Raw genomic sequence first — 19,213 nt, 5'->3', positions numbered from 1 at the left:
CCAGTAGAAGCACAGGTGTATGAATTACTCACACACATATGTTAAAAGGTTCACAGGTGGAGCTAATTATGTCACTTGTGATTCTGTGAGGAGACCTGCAAAACATGCACTGTGTGGGTTCCTGAGGGCTGAGTTTGAGAACCTGTGTTCCCAAAAAACACTCCTCAACATATAATATGTTAGCCTTGAGGAATACATGTGTCCCTATGTGTGATGCACCATCATATTTAAGACACATAAACTTACTGTAATCAGGAATAATTTATTTCCTAATGTTTGATGCAGTAAACTTGATGATGTGTAAGTAAATACACAGTTTGCCACATATATACATTATTATACACATTCTTTGTTTTTTGTTTAAAAAGTACATATTTGTTTGTTTCAGCATCATGTGTAATAACATTCTTACTAATTTTTAACACACACAAACATGTCCCAACAATACTGACATTCATTTTGTCAATGTTTATATAAAAATTTCAAAGCCAACATATTAAAAGCTTTTTACGCAACTCAATTGTGTTCTTCTTGTAATGTTGTATAGAGAAGAAAGGTAAAATATGTATCAATAACATTGTAATTTGGATTGTCTGCAGGAAAAGAGAATGATTGGAATCTAGAAAGAGTAATGATTCGAAAAAAATGAAGTGGTCAGTTTACTTCCTGCTAACATGTATGTGTGGCTCCATCAACATTTCCCTCCTCCAATACCAAAAAAAAATAGTAAAGAATAAATGTGCGTACAAATTTTATGTTGTTGTTTGTACCACTTATAATTAATGATGTTGAAAAAATTGTCAAGGAGCTAAGTGTTATATATTTTTTTCCCAAAAATACACTTACTAACTATTTTGAGTTACTTATCACAAATGTCCTCCTTGTATTTTTTTCATGTTTTTTTTGGTGGCTACTTGTCCTGCCCTTTGCCTTTAGCACTGTCATGTTGTCGTGCTCTGGTGGAGCGTCTTGGTGGTGATGAGACTGGCGTGATATTTGGAGTAGTCGTACCAGAACTGCTGCTTGTTTTCTGTTGGTGCATGCATCTGAGTGTTTCTTTCAGGTTAGTGAGGGTGGCATTGAGTTCACGTGTAGCAGCATTTTGATTGTCTACTATTCGGAATAAACTTTCATTAATCTTTTGATTGTTTTGAAAAATGCTCATATAACTTTGCTGTTGTCTGTGCTGTTCTTCCATTAGTCTGTGCTGTTCTTCCATTAGTCTGTGCTGTTCTTCCATTATGCGCTGTAAGTTGCCCATGACCTGTGTAATGTCTGTACGCATGAGTTCCATGGTATTGCCTATTCTGGTTGTTTGCTCATTTTGTCTACTCAGATTTATTGAGATTCTTCGGAGGTGAGATGGTAGGCTTGCAAACATTTGTGTCTGCTTACGCAGGCAATCTTCATTAGTGGCCTGCTGTCTAGCCCAAATGGACCAAAACACCTGATCAGGGCCTTGTGTTCCTGGTGTTGTTGGGCTGTGTTGTGGTGGTGGTGTGCTTTGCTGTGGTGGTGTACTCACAGGTGCTGGGGGGCTCATTCCTTGCATTAATGGCTGCATTTCTAAGATGTTTGTCTCCTCCATGTCACTGTGTTGCTGTTGTTGCGGAGGGATGCTGTTCCCAGGACTAGAAGCTGAAATGTTAAACAAATCTCCGTTAGCTATCCATATGTTTGAGAAATGTAAACAAATCACTACACATGGAACACATGTCATTCGCTGTTGCTTTCAACTATTCTGCCTAGCAACATCATCACTCATAGCTTAAATACATACATATGCCTGTTTGTGGCAAATGTGTCCGGTTACTTAATTGTGAAAGCAAACACTTTAGTTTGGGGCTTATTCACACATTTGCGCAAATATGTGTAACGAAGATCTCTGAATTCTGTTATCATGTGGAATTTATATCTGGTTACGGTTATGATTCAGGGTGCTGGGGGAAACAAATGGCTTTTTTTCTTGCTTAGAAATACCCCTCCCTTTCGAGCACCTGAATGATATCACTAAGCTAATTGAGCATCTACCAATATATGTGTTTGTTGTGAGAGGCAGAGAGGTTCCTGCATTAGGAGGAGGTGTAGGCCCTGACATGCTACAGGGAGCATTATGGGGTTGCTCCAAGGTAGGTAGCTCTTAGCTTAGACATATTGTAGTAAGGAGCCATTATCATGTGGCTCCTTGCTGGTTAATCTTAGACCCAGATTGGGGTAATGGAGGTGTGAGGTGTGGTGCCTCTGGACTGGCTGGGCTGGATGGCCTTAGTGTGGCATACCTTTACATTCTATTAACACTTTTCACTTATTAATTTCTTAACACTATTTCTCTATTTTAATTGCATTTCATTTTGTATCACTTTCTCTATACCTTCGGCTTCCTAAATACTAATTTATTAACACTATAGTTTTTTCACTGGTATGCTACGCTGGGCTTTCTGGCTAATGCTGGTGTTTTGGGGTGCCACACCATGCAGCTAGATATAGCGCTAGGGACCCCAAATATACAGAGACGCCTTGATGCGGCTTTGGGGCTTATTCACACATTTGCGCAAATATGTGTAACGAAGATCTCTGAATTCTGTTATCATGTGGAATTTATATCTGGTTACGGTTATGATTCAGGGTGCTGGGGGAAACAAATGGCTTTTTTTCTTGCTTAGAAATACCCCTCCCTTTCGAGCACCTGAATGATATCACTAAGCTAATTGAGCATCTACCAATATATGACTTTAGTTTTATTGTAGCCACACATACTCCACCATAAAAACACATTGGAATACATAATGTGTTACCTTATAGCTTTGTTCAAACAAACATAGTAATGTTTTTATATGTATTTTGCAATGTTACCTCAAACACACGTGAAATTTGGAAAAAATAAGATTTTACTTACCGATAATTCTATTTCTCGTAGTCCGTAGTGGATGCTGGGGACTCCGTCAGGACCATGGGGAATAGCGGCTCCGCAGGAGACAGGGCACAAAAGTAAAAGCTTTAGGATCAGGTGGTGTGCACTGGCTCCTCCCCCTATGACCCTCCTCCAAGCCTCAGTTAGGATACTGTGCCCGGACGAGCGTACACAATAAGGAAGGATTTTGAATCCCGGGTAAGACTCCTACCAGCCACACCAATCACACTGTACAACCTGTGATCTGAACCCAGTTAACAGCATGATAACAGCGGAGCCTCTGAAAAGATGGCTCACAACAATAATAACCCGATTTTTGTAACAATAACTATGTACAAGTATTGCAGACAATCCGCACTTGGGATGGGCGCCCAGCATCCACTACGGACTACGAGAAATAGATTTATCGGTAAGTAAAATCTTATTTTCTCTGACGTCCTAGTGGATGCTGGGGACTCCGTCAGGACCATGGGGATTATACCAAAGCTCCCAAACGGGCGGGAGAGTGCGGATGACTCTGCAGCACCGAATGAGAGAACTCCAGGTCCTCTTTAGCCAGGGTATCAAATTTGTAGAATTTTACAAACGTGTTCTCCCCCGACCACGTAGCTGCTCGGCAGAGTTGTAATGCCGAGACCCCTCGGGCAGCCGCCCAGGATGAGCCCACCTTCCTTGTGGAATGGGCCTTGACAGATTTAGGCTGTGGCAGGCCTGCCACAGAATGTGCAAGTTGAAATGTGCTACAAATCCAACGAGCAATCGTCTGCTTAGAAGCAAGAGCACCCAGTTTGTTGGGTGCATACAGGATAACAGCGAGTCAGTTTTCCTGACTCCAGCCGTCCTGGAAACCTATATTTTCAGGGCCCTGACAACATCTAGCAACTTGGAGTCCTCCAAGTCCCTAGTAGCCGCAGGTACCACAATAAGCTGGTTCAGGTGAAACGCTGACACCACCTTAGGAAGAAACTGGGGACGAGTCCGCAGTTCTGCCCTGTCCGAATGGACAATCAGATATGGCTTTTGTGAGACAAAGCCGCCAATTCTGACACTCGCCTGGCCGAGGCCAGGGCCAACAGCATGGTCACTTTCCATGTGAGATATTTCAAATCCACAGATTTGAGCGGTTTAAAATGTGATTTGAGGAATCCCAGAACTACGTTGAGATCCCACAGTGCCACTGGAGGCACAAAAAGGTGTTAGGGTCTCCTGCCCTGTGCTGCCACGTCGTCATGGCAACCGGGAGACAAGTGCTAGTGGAGTAACCTGAGCGCAGCTGATACTCCGGTTCGGGTCTTTTGCTGTGCAGTGGTTATAGGCTCTGTGCACGGCAGGGGATCCGGTGCTGGTTTTTGTGCTCACAGTCTGTGAGGTCTGAGTGGGGCGTGGACAGCACCTGCTTTATAAGGCCTCTTTTCAGGGTAAGCAGATGCTGCTGAATCTCTGTTGGTTAGTCAGTTCATGAAAGTTAGCCAGTACTGTGTAGCTTTGTATTTGTTTGTTGCTTACTGCAAATAGGCCTGGGGATTTGGTATTACACTCTGCCAATCCAGACCTAGCAGTAAGACTGGAGTCAGTCGTTTAGCTTGCTGGGGTTCTGTTATTACTCTGTGAACTTAGCAAGTTTGCGGCTGTATTCTAACACTTGCCTGTCTAATCCTGTCTCACTGTGCTAGGTGTCAGGGGTCAGTTTAGTGGCAGTAAACTTAAACCTGTGCACTGCAAGTGAGAATCAGGATTGTGGAGGCTCTCCTTGTGTCTATCATTCCATCTCTGACCAAGGAGTTTACTGCCACACCCATTGGTAACCCTTTAGGGTTTTGCTGTTGCCCTTAGCAACAGCATTTCGGGTTCTCTACGTATTAAAACACAACATCTTGCTTTTTACATCTGAGCAGTTCTAATACAAGGGAGATACCCAGTTCCTTAGCCTCTGGGCTTCTCTGTTCACTGTGTGTGTATTTTGTTACCCTATCACCTTCTGTGTACGTTATGTCATATTCCCCAGTTTGTCTGTGAGTCCATTTGTTTTGCATAACAGTTCAAACACCAGTACATTCCTGCAGACACTGGAGTGCATAACAGTTCTGACACTAGTACTTTCCTGCAGGCACTGGTGTGCATAACATATTCAGCAGCCAAATACTCCTGTTGAAATTTTGTGGGAATATGGAGCATACCCCTCAAAATACGTTGCAACAGGTGGTCGATCAGGTGCAGGTCCTGACTCGACAATTTAATGATTTGTCCATTAAAATGCACACCTCCCAGGCTGCTGGCGGAGCTCCCGCAGCAGCAGCACCTGCAGGGGTTAAGGAGCCGAAAGTAAATCTCCCGGATCGTTTTTCTGGAGATCGCTCGCAGTTCTTTTGTTTCAAGGAGAGCTGCAAGCTATACTTCCGGCTTAGGCCTCAGTCTTCTGGGTCGGAGATTCAGCGGGTGGGCATAGTGATTTCCTTGCTACAAGGAGACCCACAGGTCTGGGCATATGGGTTGCAGCCTGACTGTCCGTCGCTTAAAAGTGTTGATGCTTTTTTTACGGCACTGGGCATGTTGTATGATGACCCTGACAAGACGGCCTCAGCCGAGGCTCAGATTTCGATCCTTAAGCAAGGGCGAAGGCCAGTTGAGGTTTACTGTACGGAGTTTCGGAGGTTGGCCCATGATACCCAGTGGAATGACCCAGCCCTGAGACACCAGTACCGAAGAGGTCTTTCTAACCAGATAAAGGACCAACTGGTACAATATCCCTTGCCTGATAGCTTGGATCAGCTCATGCAGTTATCCATCCGGGTGGATAGACGGCTGAGAGAGCGTAGGCTTGAAAGGGAGACTGAGATTTCCTTCCTTCCCAAGGGAACCTCAGACTCTGAGGAATTTTCTGAGGAGCCTATGCAGATTGGGGCTACCCGCCTCTCCTCGCGTGAGAAGACGCGGAGGAGACAGCAGGGGTTGTGTTTGTACTGTGGGAATAAAGGTCATGTGGTAGTATCATGCCCAGAAAAGCCGGAAAACTTCAGGGCCTGAGGGTGATGGGAAATATCCTGTCAGGCCAGAAGTCAGAATTTCCCAAGAAGACTTTTATAATTCCGGTGACCTTGAAGATCCTCGGTCAAACTGTCAAGACTGAGGCCTTTGTGGACAGTGGGGCCGACGGGGTTTTTATGGACCGCCAATTCGCCCTAAAACACTCTGTTCCCTTAGTACCCTTGGCATCGGAAATTGAGATTTGTGGGTTAAACGGGGAACCATTATCCCAAGGTAAAATTACCTCTTGCACTAGCCAGATTTCTTTGTTTATTGGAGCCACACACTCTGAAAAATTGTCCTTTTATGTGACTGTCTGTACTTTTGCCCCATTGGTGTTGGGGTTACCCTGGTTAAGGGCCCACAATCCTCAATTTGACTGGGTCTCTGGGGAGATTCTTAGTTGGGGTACTGATTGTTTCAGGAGTTGCTTGAGCCTTCCAGTCAGGCTCTCGCAGCTAAATTTGCCAGGATTGCCAGGGTGTTATGCAGATTTTGCGGACGTGTTCTCCAAAAAAGTTGCAGAGGTACTACCTCCCCATCGCCCCTATGACTGTGCCATTGATTTGTTGCCAAATGCTAAGCTTCCCAAGAGCAGGTTGTACTCCCTGTCACGTCCTGAGACTCAGGCTATGGCAGAGTACATTCAGGAGAACTTGGCTAAGGGATTTATCAGACCTTCACAGTCTCCAGTTGGGTCGGGGTTCTTCTTCGTGGGTAAAAAGGACGGTTCGTTGCGACCCTGCATCGACTTCAGGGAATTGAACCGTATCACGATTAAAAACTCATACCCACTGCCTCTCATTTCGGTCTTGTTTGACCAGCTTCGTACTGCCACCATTTTTTCTAAGATTGACCTACGCGGTGCGTACAATCTAATCCGAATAAGAGAGGGGGATGAATGGAAGACTGCCTTTAATACCCACTCAGGGCATTATGAATATTTGGTGATGCCTTTTGGGCTCTGTAATGCCCCGGCAGTCTTCCAGGATTTCATGAATGATGTGCTCAGGGAATATTTGGATAGATTCTTAGTTGTATACTTAGATGACATCCTAATCTTCTCCCATTCCCTGGAGGAACATCGGAAGCATGTACGCTTAGTCCTCCAGAAACTCAGAGACCACCGGCTTGGGGCGAAGCTGGAGAAGTGCGAATTTGAAGTTCAGCAAATCGCATTTCTAGGATATATTATCTCCCCAGAAGGTTTCCAAATGGAGGGTTCCAAGGTACAGGCAGTCCTGGATTGGGTGCAGCCCACTAGTTTGAAGGCGCTTCAGCGTTTCCTGGGCTTTGCAAATTTTTATAGACGATTTATCGCTGGATTTTCGTCTATAGTGGCGCCCTTGGTGGCACTCACTAAGAAAGGGGCGGATGTTGCTCACTGGTCTTGTGAGGCTAAAGCGGCTTTTGCCCGTCTCAAAAGGGCATTTGTTTCGGCCAAGGTGCTGCGACACCCAGATCCAGAGCGTCCTTTTGTGGTGGAGGTGGATGCCTCTGAGATGGGTATTGGGGCAGTGCTTTCTCAGATGGGAGTGTCTGATAATCGCCTTCATCCCTGTGCTTACTTTTCCCGTAAATTTTCGCCTGCCGAGATGAATTATGACGTGGGTAACCGGGAATTGTTGGCTATTAAGGATGCACTCGAGGAGTGGAGACACTGGCTTGAGGGGGCTAAGTTTGTGGTCTCAATTCTCACTGACCATAAGAATCTGGCATATTTAGAGTCAGCGAAGCGTCTCAATGCCAGGCAGGCACGATGGGCTTTGTTTTTTGCTCGCTTTAATTTTTTGATAACATATCGCCCTGGGTCAAAAAACATCAAGGCTGATGCGCTCTCGCGGAGTTTTGCTCCAATCCAGGAGACCACCGAGGAGCCATTGCCCATTGTTTCCCCATCATGTATTAAAGTGGGCATTACCCAGGACCTCTTATCATTAGTCCTTAGAGCACAGGAGCAGGCTCCTCCAGACCTTCCGGTAGGTCTTTTGTTTGTGCCTCCTAGGTTAAGACAGCGAGTGTTCCTGGAATTTCATGCCAAGAAGTCGGCAGGTCACCCGGGTATTGCCAGAACTCGGGAGTTACTATCTAGGGCGGTGTGGTGGCCCTCGGTGGCTAAGGATGTGGATCAGTGGGTTCGGGCATGTGACATCTGTGCCCGAAATAAGACTCCTAGAGGGGTTCCTGTTGGCCCATTACATCCACTCTCTATCCCATCTAAGCCATGGACCCACATTTCAATGGATTTTGTGGTGGACTTGCCCAAATCCTCGGGGATGACAGCCATCTGGGTTGTCGTTGACAGGTTTTCGAAGATGGCGCACTTCGTTCCACTGGTTGGGCTGCCATCAGCCAGACGCCTGTCTGAATTATTTATGCTGCATGTTGTGCGTCTCCACGGGTTGCCACTTGATGTGGTCTCTGACCGCGGATCCCAGTTTGTGGCCAAATTCTGGAGGGCATTTTGTTCCGATCTCCAGATTTCTGTCAGCTTGTCGTCAGGCTACCATCCGCAGTCTAATGGGCAGACTGAAAGGGTGAACCAGTCCTTGGAGCAGTTCCTCAGGTGTTATGTCTCCAAGTGTCAGACTGACTGGGTTGCTCATCTGTCCATGGCGGAGTTTGCCTATAACAACGCGGCTCACTCTGCTACAGGGATCTCTCCCTTCCTTTGTGTGTATGGGCATCATCCTAAGGCCAATTCTTTTGACCCCCTGGACTCCACGCCTGGTGGTTCCTCTGTGGTTTCGGTCCTTAGAGGTATTTGGCGGAAAGTGAAGAAAGCCCTTGTGTCTGTGTCATTAGTGACCAAAAGGGTTTTTGATAAGCGGAAAAGACCCTGCAGCTTCAAATTAGGAGACTTCGTCTGGTTGTCTACCAAGAATTTGAAGTTGAGACAGCCATCTCATAAGTTAGGGCCCCGGTTCATCGGCCCTTATAAGATCACCAGGGCTATCAATCCGGTGGCATTTCAGTTAGATCTGCCCCGTTCTTTGGGTATCAATAAAACATTTCATTGTTCCCTTTTAAAACGGGCGATTAGTAATCCTTCTTCCAGTGGAAGACCTTCCCCTCTTCTGATACGTGGCCAGAGGGAGTTTGTTGTTGAAAGGATTCTTGACTCCAAGGTGGTTCGGGGTCGGCTGTCATTTTTGGTGCACTGGAAGGGGTATGGCCCGGAGGAGCGGTCGTGGGTGCGCAGTTGTGATCTTCATGCCCCCAGACTGATACGCTCTTTCTTCTCGCAGTTCCCCGATAAACCCGGTGGTAGGGGTTCTTTGACCCCTCGTCAGAGGGGGGGTACTGTTAGGGTCTCCTGCCCTGTGCTGCCACGTCGTCATGGCAACCGGGAGACAAGTGCTAGTGGAGTAACCTGAGCGCAGCCGATACTCCGGTTCGGGTCTTTTGCTGTGCAGTGGTTATAGGCTCTGTGCACGGCAGGGGATCCGGTGCTGGTTTTTGTGCTCACAGTCTGTGAGGTCTGAGTGGGGCGTGGACAGCACCTGCTTTATAAGGCCTCTTTTCAGGGTAAGCAGATGCTGCTGCATCTCTGTTGGTTAGTCAGTTCATGAAAGTTAGCCAGTACTGTGTAGCTTTGTATTTGTTTGTTGCTTACTGCAAATAGGCCTGGGGATTTGGTATTACACTCTGCCAATCCAGACCTAGCAGTAAGACTGGAGTCAGTCGTTTAGCTTGCTGGGGTTCTGTTATTACTCTGTGAACTTAGCAAGTTTGCGGCTGTATTCTAACACTTGCCTGTCTAATCCTGTCTCACTGTGCTAGGTGTCAGGGGTCAGTTTAGTGGCAGTAAGCTTAAACCTGTGCACTGCAAGTGAGAATCAGGATTGTGGAGGCTCTCCTTGTGTCTATCATTCCATCTCTGACCAAGGAGTTTACTGCCACACCCGTTGGTAACCCTTTAGGGTTTTGCTGTTGCCCTTAGCAACAGCATTTCGGGTTCTCTACGTATTAAAACACAACATCTTGCTTTTTACATCTGAGCAGTTCTAATACAAGGGAGATACCCAGTTCCTTAGCCTCTGGGCTTCTCTGTTCACTGTGTGTGTATTTTGTTACCCTATCACCTTCTGTGTACGTTATGTCATATTCCCCAGTTTGTCTGTGAGTCCATTTGTTTTGCATAACAGTTCAAACACCAGTACATTCCTGCAGACACTGGAGTGCATAACAGTTCTGACACTAGTACTTTCCTGCAGGCACTGGTGTGCATAACAAAAGGGGGTTGTATATGCAATACTCCCTTGACAAACTTCTGGACTTCAGGAACTGAAGCCAATTCTTTATGGAAGAAAATTTACAGGGCCGAAATTTGAACCTTAATGGACCCCAATTTGAGGCCCATAGACACTCCTGTTTGCAGGAAATGCAGGAAACGACCGATTTGAAATTTCTTCGTGGGGCCTTCCTGGCCTCACACCACGCAACATATTTTCGCCACATGTGGTGATAATGTTTTTCGGTCACCTCCTTCCTGGCTTTGACCAGGGTAGGAATGACCTCTTCCGGAATGCCTTTTTCCCTTACGATCTGGCGTTCCACCGCCATGCCGTCAAACGCAGCCGCGGTAAGTCTTGGAACAGACCTGGTACTTGCTGAAGCAAGTCCCTTCTTAGCGGCAGAGGCCATGAGTCCTCTGTGAGCATTTCTTGAAGTTCCGGGTGCCACGTCCTTCTTGGCCAATCCGGAGAAACGAGTATAGTTCTTACTCCTCTACGTCTTATAATTCTCAGTACCTTGGTTATGAGAAGCAGAGGAGGGAACACATACACCGACTGGTACACCCACAGTGTTACCAGAACGTCCACAGATATTGCTTGAGGGTCTCTTGACCTGGCGCAATACCTGTCCAGTTTTTTGTTCAGGCGGGACGCCATCATGTCCACCTTTGGTCTTTCCCAACGGTTCACAATCATGTGGAATACTTCCCGATGAAGTCCCCACTCTCCCGGGTGGAGGTCGTGCCTGCTGAGGAAGTCTGCTTCCCAGTTGTCCACTCCCGGAATGAACACTGCTGACAGTGCTATCACATGATTTTTCGCCCAGCGAAGAATCCTTGCAGTTTCTGCCATTGCCCTCCTGCTTCTTGTGCCGCCCTGTCTGTTTACGTGGGCGACTGCCGTGATGTTGTCCCACTGGATCAATACCGGCTGACCTTGAAGCAGAGGTCTTGCTAAGCTTAGAACATTGTAAATTGCCCTTAGCTCCAGTATATTTATGTGGAGAGAAGTCTCCAGACTTGATCACACTCCCTGGAAATTTTTTCCCTGTGTGACTGCTCCCCAGCCTCTCAGGCTGGCATCCGTGGTCACCAGGACCCAGTCCTGAATGCCGAGTCTGCGGCCCTTTAGTAGATGAGCACTCTGCAGCCACCGCAGAAGAAACACCCTTGTCCTTGGAGACAGGGTTATCCGCTGATGCATCTGAAGATGCGATCCGGACCATTTTTCCAGCAGATCCCACTGAAAAGTTCTTGCGTGAAATCTACCGAATGGAATCGCTTCGTAAGAAGCCACCATTTTTCCCAGGACCCTTGTGCAATGATGCACTGACACTTTTCCTGGTTTTAGGAGGTTCCTGACTAGCTCGGATAACTCCCTGGCTTTCTTCTCCGGGAGAAACACCTTTTTCTGGACTGTGTCCAGAATCATCCCTAGGAAAAGCAGACGTGTCGTCGGAAACAGCTGCGGTTTTGGAATATTTAGAATCCACCCGTGCTGTCGTAGAACTACTTGAGATAGTGCTACTCCGACCTCCAACTGTTCTCTGGACCTTGCCCCTATCAGGAGATCGTCCATTTTCTTTGAAGAAGAATCATCATTTCGGCCATTACCTTGGTAAGGACCCGGGGTGCCGTGGACAATCCAACCGGCAGCGTCTGAAACTGATAGTGACAGTTCTGTACCACGAACCTGAGGTACCCTTGGTGAGAAGGGCAAATTGGGACATGGAGGTAAGCATCCCTGATGTCCCGGGACACCATATAGTCCCCTTCTTCCTGGTTCGCTATCACTGCTCTGAGTGACTCCATCTTGATTTGAACCTTTGTATGTAAGTGTTCAACTATTTCAGATTTAGAATAGGTCTCACCGAGCCGTCTGGCTTCAGTACCACAATATAGTGTGGAATAATACCCCTTTCCTTGTTGTAGGAGGGGTACTTTGATTATCACCTGCTGGGAATACAGCTTGTGAATTGTTTCCACTACTGCCTCCTTGTCGGAGGGAGACGTTGGTAAAGCAGACTTCAGGAACCTGCGAGGGGGAGACGTCTCGAATTTCCAATCTGTACCCCTGGGATACTACTTGTAGGATCCAGGGGTCCACTTACGAGTGAGCTCACTGCGTGCTGAAACTCTTGAGACGACCCCCCCCACCGCACCTGAGTCCGCTTGTACGGCCCCAGCGTCATGCTGAGGACTTGGCAGAAGCGGTGGAGGGCTTCTGTTTCTGGGAATGGGCTGCCTGCTGCAGTCTTCTTCCCTTTCCTCTATCCCATGGCAGATATGCTTGCCCTTATGGGGACGAAAGGACTGAGGCTGAAAAGACGTTGTCTTTTTCTCCTTTATACGGCAATACTTCCATGTGCCGTTTGGAATCTGCATCACCTGACCACTGTCGTGTCCATAAACATCTTCTGGCAGATATGGACATCGCACTTACTCTTGATGCCAGAGTGCAAATATCCCTCTGTGCATCTCGCATATATAGAAATGCATCCTTTAAATGCTCTATAGTCAATAAAATACTGTCCCTGTCAAGGGTATCAATATTTTCAGTCAGGGAATCCGACCAAGCCACCCCAGCGCTGCACATCCAGGCTGAGGCGATCGCTGGTCGCAGTATAACACCAGTATGTGTGTATATACTTTTTAGGATATTTTTCAGCCTCCTATCAGCTGGCTCCTTGAGGGCGGCCCTATCTGGAGACGGTACCGCCACTTGTTTTGATAAGCGTGTGAGCACCTTATCCACCCTAAGGGGTGTTTCCCAACGCGCCCTAACTTCTGGCGGGAAAGGGTATACCGCCAATAATTTTCTATCGGGGGAAACCCACGCATCATCACACACTTCATTTAATTTATCTGATTCAGGAAAAACTACAGGTAGTTTTTTCACACTCCACATAATACCCTTTTTTGTGGTACTTGTAGTATCAGAAATATGTAACACCTCCTTCATTGCCCTTAACAAGTAACGTGTGGCCCTAAAGGAAAATACGTTTGTTTCTTCACCGTCGACACTGGAGTCAGTGTCCGTGTCTGTGTCTGTGTCGACCGACTGAGGTAAAATGACGTTTTAACGCCCCTGACGGTGTTTGAGACGCCTGGACAGGTACTAATTGGTTTGCCGGCCGTCTCATGTCGTCAACCGACCTTGCAGCGTGTTGACATTATCACGTAATTCCTTAAATAAGCCATCCATTCCGGTGTCGACTCCCTAGAGAGTGACATCACCATTACAGGCAATTGCTCCGCCTCCTCACCAACATCGTCCTCATACATGTCGACACACACGTACCGACACACAGCACACACACACGGAATGCTCTGATAGAGGACAGGACCCCACTAGCCCTTTGGGGAGACAGAGGGAGAGTTTGCCAGCACACACCAAAAACGCTATAATTATACAGGGACAACCTTTATATAAGTGTTTTTCCCTTATAGCATTTTAATATATATAGTCATATCGCCAAATAAGTGCCCCCCCTCTCTGTTTTAACCCTGTTTCTGTAGTGCAGTGCAGGGGAGAGCCTGGGAGCCTTCCCACCAGCATTTCTGTGAGGGAAAATGGCGCTGTGTGCTAAGGAGAATAGGCCCCGCCCCCTTTTCGGCGGGCTTCTTCTCCCGTTTTTCTGAGACCTGGCAGGGGTTAAATACATCCATATAGCCCCCAGGGGCTATATGTGATGTATTTTTAGCCAGAATAAGGTACTATCATTGCTGCCCAGGGCGCCCCCCCCAGCGCCCTGCACCCTCAGTGACCGCTGCTATGAAGTGTGCTGACAACAATGGCGCACAGCTGCAGTGCTGTGCGCTACCTTATGAAGACTGAAAAGTCTTCTGCCGCCGGTTTCTGGACCTCTTCACTTTTCGGCATCTGCAAGGGGGTCGGCGGCGCGGCTCCGGGACGAACCCCAGGATGAGACCTGTGTTCCGACTCCCTCTGGAGCTAATGGTGTCCAGTAGCCTAAGAAGCCAATCCATCCTGCACGCAGGTGAGTTCACTTCTCTCCCCTAAGTCCCTCGATGCAGTGAGCCTGTCTTTTACTCTAAGCAGCTCTTTAGGAGAGCCACCTAGATTGCACCCTTCTCGGCCGGGCACAAAAATCTAACTGAGGCTTGGAGGAGGGTCATAGGGGGAGGAGCCAGTGCACACCACCTGATCCTAAAGCTTTTACTTTTGTGCCCTGTCTCCTGCGGAGCCGCTATTCCCCATGGTCCTGACGGAGTCCCCAGCATCCACTAGGACGTCAGAGAAACAACCTTATTTTTTGCAAAAAAAAACATGCTTTTTTTGTTGCAGCATCTTACACACAATGTCATACTGTATGGCTCAAGTGGACATACATATCTTTACTGGATGTGGACAAGGCCATTTTGCTTGGATTCCATTTCAGCTTTTACTTACTGCGGTAAGTATTTAAGTTTTTGATGTGTTTTGACTTAATGTGGTTATGAAATATTTTGATTACGTTCTGAAATTTTACACATTTATTTCAGTTTGATACTCACAATCAAGATGAGGGGAGTGTGGATGACGTCTTGGAGGTGTGTCCAAAATTTGGAGTGGGGGGACAGAACATACGGATGATAATCTTCGTGGCGGGGTAGCCTGCTGTGTTTGGGCCAGGACATACGACCTTGCTTTCTTTTCGGCCACAAGTTTTTTGTGGTGATGTCTTACAGAAGTGCCAGTTCTGCTGCTCCATCCTTCTTTTGATGGACCTTTTAATGAAAGTGCAATTTTGTTATGGCCATTCCTTTACAAGCATATATACTACAATGGACACTTTACCTGCTTCCGCAGCGTCATCATCATCAGATGTGATAGGAGTTACTGGTCGACGAGTAGTACTGCTTTTTTCTAACACTGTATAAAATGTAAAAAAAAAATTTTTTTCATGCTATTGTGTATACAGCCACCTTATATGCTTATAAACATTTATTCTTTTAGAAATGCTTGGTTTTTATTTATAAAAAACATAAGGACCGGAAATACAAAAATAAAAAACAAAAAAATAAAAACATTGACCAAAACACATATGCACTATGGCAACATCAACACAGGAAAACATGTACAGGACACTGACATAGGCCACAAGTTCAAAAAAAGAAACCCCCAAAACCCCCCACACACATCTTCATTTTGTATTGAAAGGATAAATATTACAGATGCAATATATAAATTGCTCTGTGATGTGGCACTCCAAAGACACATTACCACTATATGAGCCAAAACAAAATGTAGCATATTTTTTTTAAATTACACTGCAGTGTGGTGTCACGGTACAAATACAAGCAAAAAATTAACAAATAAATAGTGTTATTTTAATTAAATAATTAACATTATCTAATAATTACATTACACATGTAAGTGGTTTCCAAACCACTTTCTCTATCGTCCTAGTGGATGCTGGGGTTCCTGAAAGGACCATGGGGAATAGCGGCTCCGCAGGAGACAGGGCACAAAAGTAAAGCTTTCCGATCAGGTGGTGTGCACTGGCTCCTCCCCCTATGACCCTCCTCCAGACTCCAGTTAGATTTTTGTGCCCGGCCGAGAAGGGTGCAATTCTAGGTGGCTCTCCTAAAGAGCTGCTTAGAGAAAGTTTAGCTTAGGTTTGTTATTTTACAGTGAGTCCTGCTGGCAACAGGATCACTGCAACGAGGGACAGAGGGGAGAAGAAGTGAACTCACCTGCGTGCAGGATGGATTGGCTTCTTGGCTACTGGACATCAGCTCCAGAGGGACGATCACAGGTACAGCCTGGATGGTCACCGGAGCCGCGCCGCCGGCCCCCTTGCAGATGCTGAAGTAAGAAGAGGTCCAGAATCGGCGGCTGAAGACCCTTGCAGTCTTCTAAAGGTAGCGCACAGCACTGCAGCTGTGCGCCATTTTCCTCTCAGCACACTTCACACGCAGTCACTGAGGGTGCAGGGCGCTGGGGGGGGGCGCCCTGGGAGGCAAATGTAAACCTATATACTGGCTAAAAATACCTCACATATAGCCCCCAGAGGCTATATGGAGATATTTAACCCCTGCCAAACTTCACTAAAGAGCGGGAGACGAGCCCGCCGGAAAAGGGGCGGGGCCTATCTCCTCAGCACACAGCGCCATTTTCTCTCACAGAAAGGCTGGAGAGAAGGCTCCCAGGCTCTCCCCTGCACTGCACTACAGAAACAGGGTTTAAACAGAGAGGGGGGGCACTAATTGGCGATATAAATATATATATAAAGATGCTATTAGGGAGAAACACTTATATAAGGTTGTCCCTATGAAGATATAGCGTTTTTTTGGTGTGTGCTGGCAAACTCTCCCTCTGTCTCTCCAAAGGGCTAGTGGGGTCCTGTCCTCTGTCAGAGCATTCCAGGTGTGTGTGCTGTGTGTCGGTACGTGTGTGTCGACATGTATGAGGACGATGTTGGAGGAGGCGGAGAAATTGCCTGTAAGGGTGATGTCACTCTCTAGGGAGTCGACACCGGAATGGATGGCTTATTTAGGGAATTACGTGAGAATGTCAACACGCTGCAAGGTCGGTTGACGACATGAGACGGCCGACAAACAATTAGTACCGGTCCAGGCGTCTCAGAAACACCGTCAGGGGTTTTTAAAAAAACGCCTATTTACCTCAGTCGGTCGACACAGACACAGACACGGACACTGAATCCAGTGTCGACGGTGAATAAACAAACGTATTCCTCATTAGGGCCACACGTTAAGGGCAATGAAGGAGGTGTTACATATTTCTGATACTACAAGTACCACAAAAAAGGGTATTATGTGGGAGTGAAAAAACTACCTGTAGTTTTTCCTGAATCAGATAAAATAAAATGAAGTGTGTGATGATGCGTGGGTTTACCCCGATAGCAAATATTGGCGTTATACCCTTTCCCGCCAGAAGTTAGGGCGCGTTGGGAAACACCCCTTAGGGTGGAAAAGGCGCTCACACGCTTATCAAGTGGCGTTACCGTCTCCAGATACGGCCGCCCTCAAGGAGCCAGCTGATAGGCAGCTGGAAAAATATCCTAAAAAGTATATACACACATACGGTGGTTATACTGCGACCAGCGATCGCCATCAGCCTGGAGATGCAGTGCTGGGTTGGCTTGGTCGAATTCCCTGACTAAAAATATTTTATTGATATAGAGCATTTAATAGGATGCATTCTATATATATGTATGCGAGATGCACAGAGGGATATTTGCACTCTGGCATCAAGATAAGTGCGTTGTCCATATCTCCCAGAAGATGTCATGGACACGACAGTGGTCAGGTGATACAGATCCCATACGGCACGTGGAAGTATTGCCGTATAAAGGGAAGGAGTTATTTGGGGTCGGTCCATCGGACCTGGGGGCCACGGCTACAGCTGGGAAATCCAACCTTTTTACCCCAAGTTACATCTCAGCAGAAAAAGACACTGTCTTTTCAGCCTCAATCCTTCCGTTCCCATGTGGGCAAGCGGGCAAAAGGCCAGTCATATCTGCCCAGACATAGAGGAAAGGGAAGTAGACTGCAGCAGGCAGCCCCTTCCCAGGAAAAGAAGCCCTCCACCAGTGGGGGGGTAGTCTCAAGAGTCTCAGCGCGCAGTGGGATCACTCGCAAGTTGACCCCTAGATCGTACAAGTATTATCCCAGGGGTACAGATTGGAGAGTCGAGACATTTTTTCCTCGCAGGTTCCTGAAGCCTGCTTTACCAACGGCTCCCTCCGACAGGGAGGCAGTATTGGAAAAAATTCACAAGCTGTATTTCCAGCAGGTGATAATCAAAGTACCCCTCCTACAACAAGGAAAAGGGTATTAGTCTTCCACACTATATTGTGGTACTGAAGCCAGACGGCTTGGTGAGACATAGTCTAAATCTGAAATCTTTGAACACTTACATAAAAAGGTTCAAATCAAGATGGAGTCACTCAAAGCAGTGATAGAGAACCGGAAAAAAGGGGACTATATGGTGTCCCTGGACATCAAGGATTACCTCCATGTCCAAATTTGCCCTTCTCAACAAGGGTACCTCTGGTTCGTGATACAGAACTGTCAATATCAGTTTCAGACGCTGCCGTTGAATTATCCACGGCACCCCGGGCCTTTACCAAGGTAATGGCCGAAAAGATGATTCTTAAAAGAAGAAAGGCATCTTAATTATCCCTTACTTGGACGATATCCTGAAAGGGGCAAGTTTCCAGAGAACAGTTGGAGGTCGGAAAAGAACTATCTAAAGTAGTTCTACGACAGCACGAGTGGATTCTAAATATTCCAAAAATCGCAGCTGTTTTCCGATGATACGTCTGCTGTTCCTAGGAATGATTCTGGGCATAGTCCAGAAAGAGGTATTTCTCCTGGAGGGGAAAGCCAGGGAGTTATCCGACCTAGTCAGAAACCTCCTAAAACCAGGCCAAGTATCAGTGCATCAATGCACAGGAGTCCTGGGAAAAATGGTGGCTTCTTACGAAGCGATTCCATTCGGCAGATCTCACGCAAAAACTTTTCAGGGGGATTTGCTGGACGAATGGTCCGGATCGCATCTTCAGATGCATCAGCGGATAACCCTGTCTCCAAGGACAAGGGTGTCTCTTCTGTGGGGGCTGCAGAGTGCTCATCTTCTAGAGGGCAGCACATTCAGCATTCAGGACTGTGTTCTGGTGACCACGGATGCCAGCCTGAGAGGCTGGGGAACAGTCACACAGGGAAGAAATTTCCAAGGAAGTGTGGTCAAGTCTGGAGATTTCTCTCCACATGAATATACTGGAGCTAAGGGCAATTTACGATGCTCTGAGCCTAGGAAGAACTCTGCTTCAAAGTCAACCGGTGCTGATCCAGTAGGACATCATCATGGCAGTCGCCCACGTAAACAGACGGGGCGGCACAAGAAGCAGGAGGGCAATGACAGCAAGGATTCTTCGCTGGGCGAAAGATCATGTGATAACACTGTCAGCAGTGTTCATTCCGGGAGTGGACAACTAGGAAGATTTCCTCAGCATGAATGAATTCCACCCGGAAAAGTGGGAACTTCATCTGGAAGTTTCCACATGTTTGTA

Source organism: Pseudophryne corroboree (assembly GCF_028390025.1).
Source record: "Pseudophryne corroboree isolate aPseCor3 chromosome 3 unlocalized genomic scaffold, aPseCor3.hap2 SUPER_3_unloc_91, whole genome shotgun sequence".
Lineage (NCBI taxonomy): Eukaryota > Metazoa > Chordata > Amphibia > Anura > Myobatrachidae > Pseudophryne > Pseudophryne corroboree.
Note: the sequence above shows the minus strand (reverse complement) of the source record.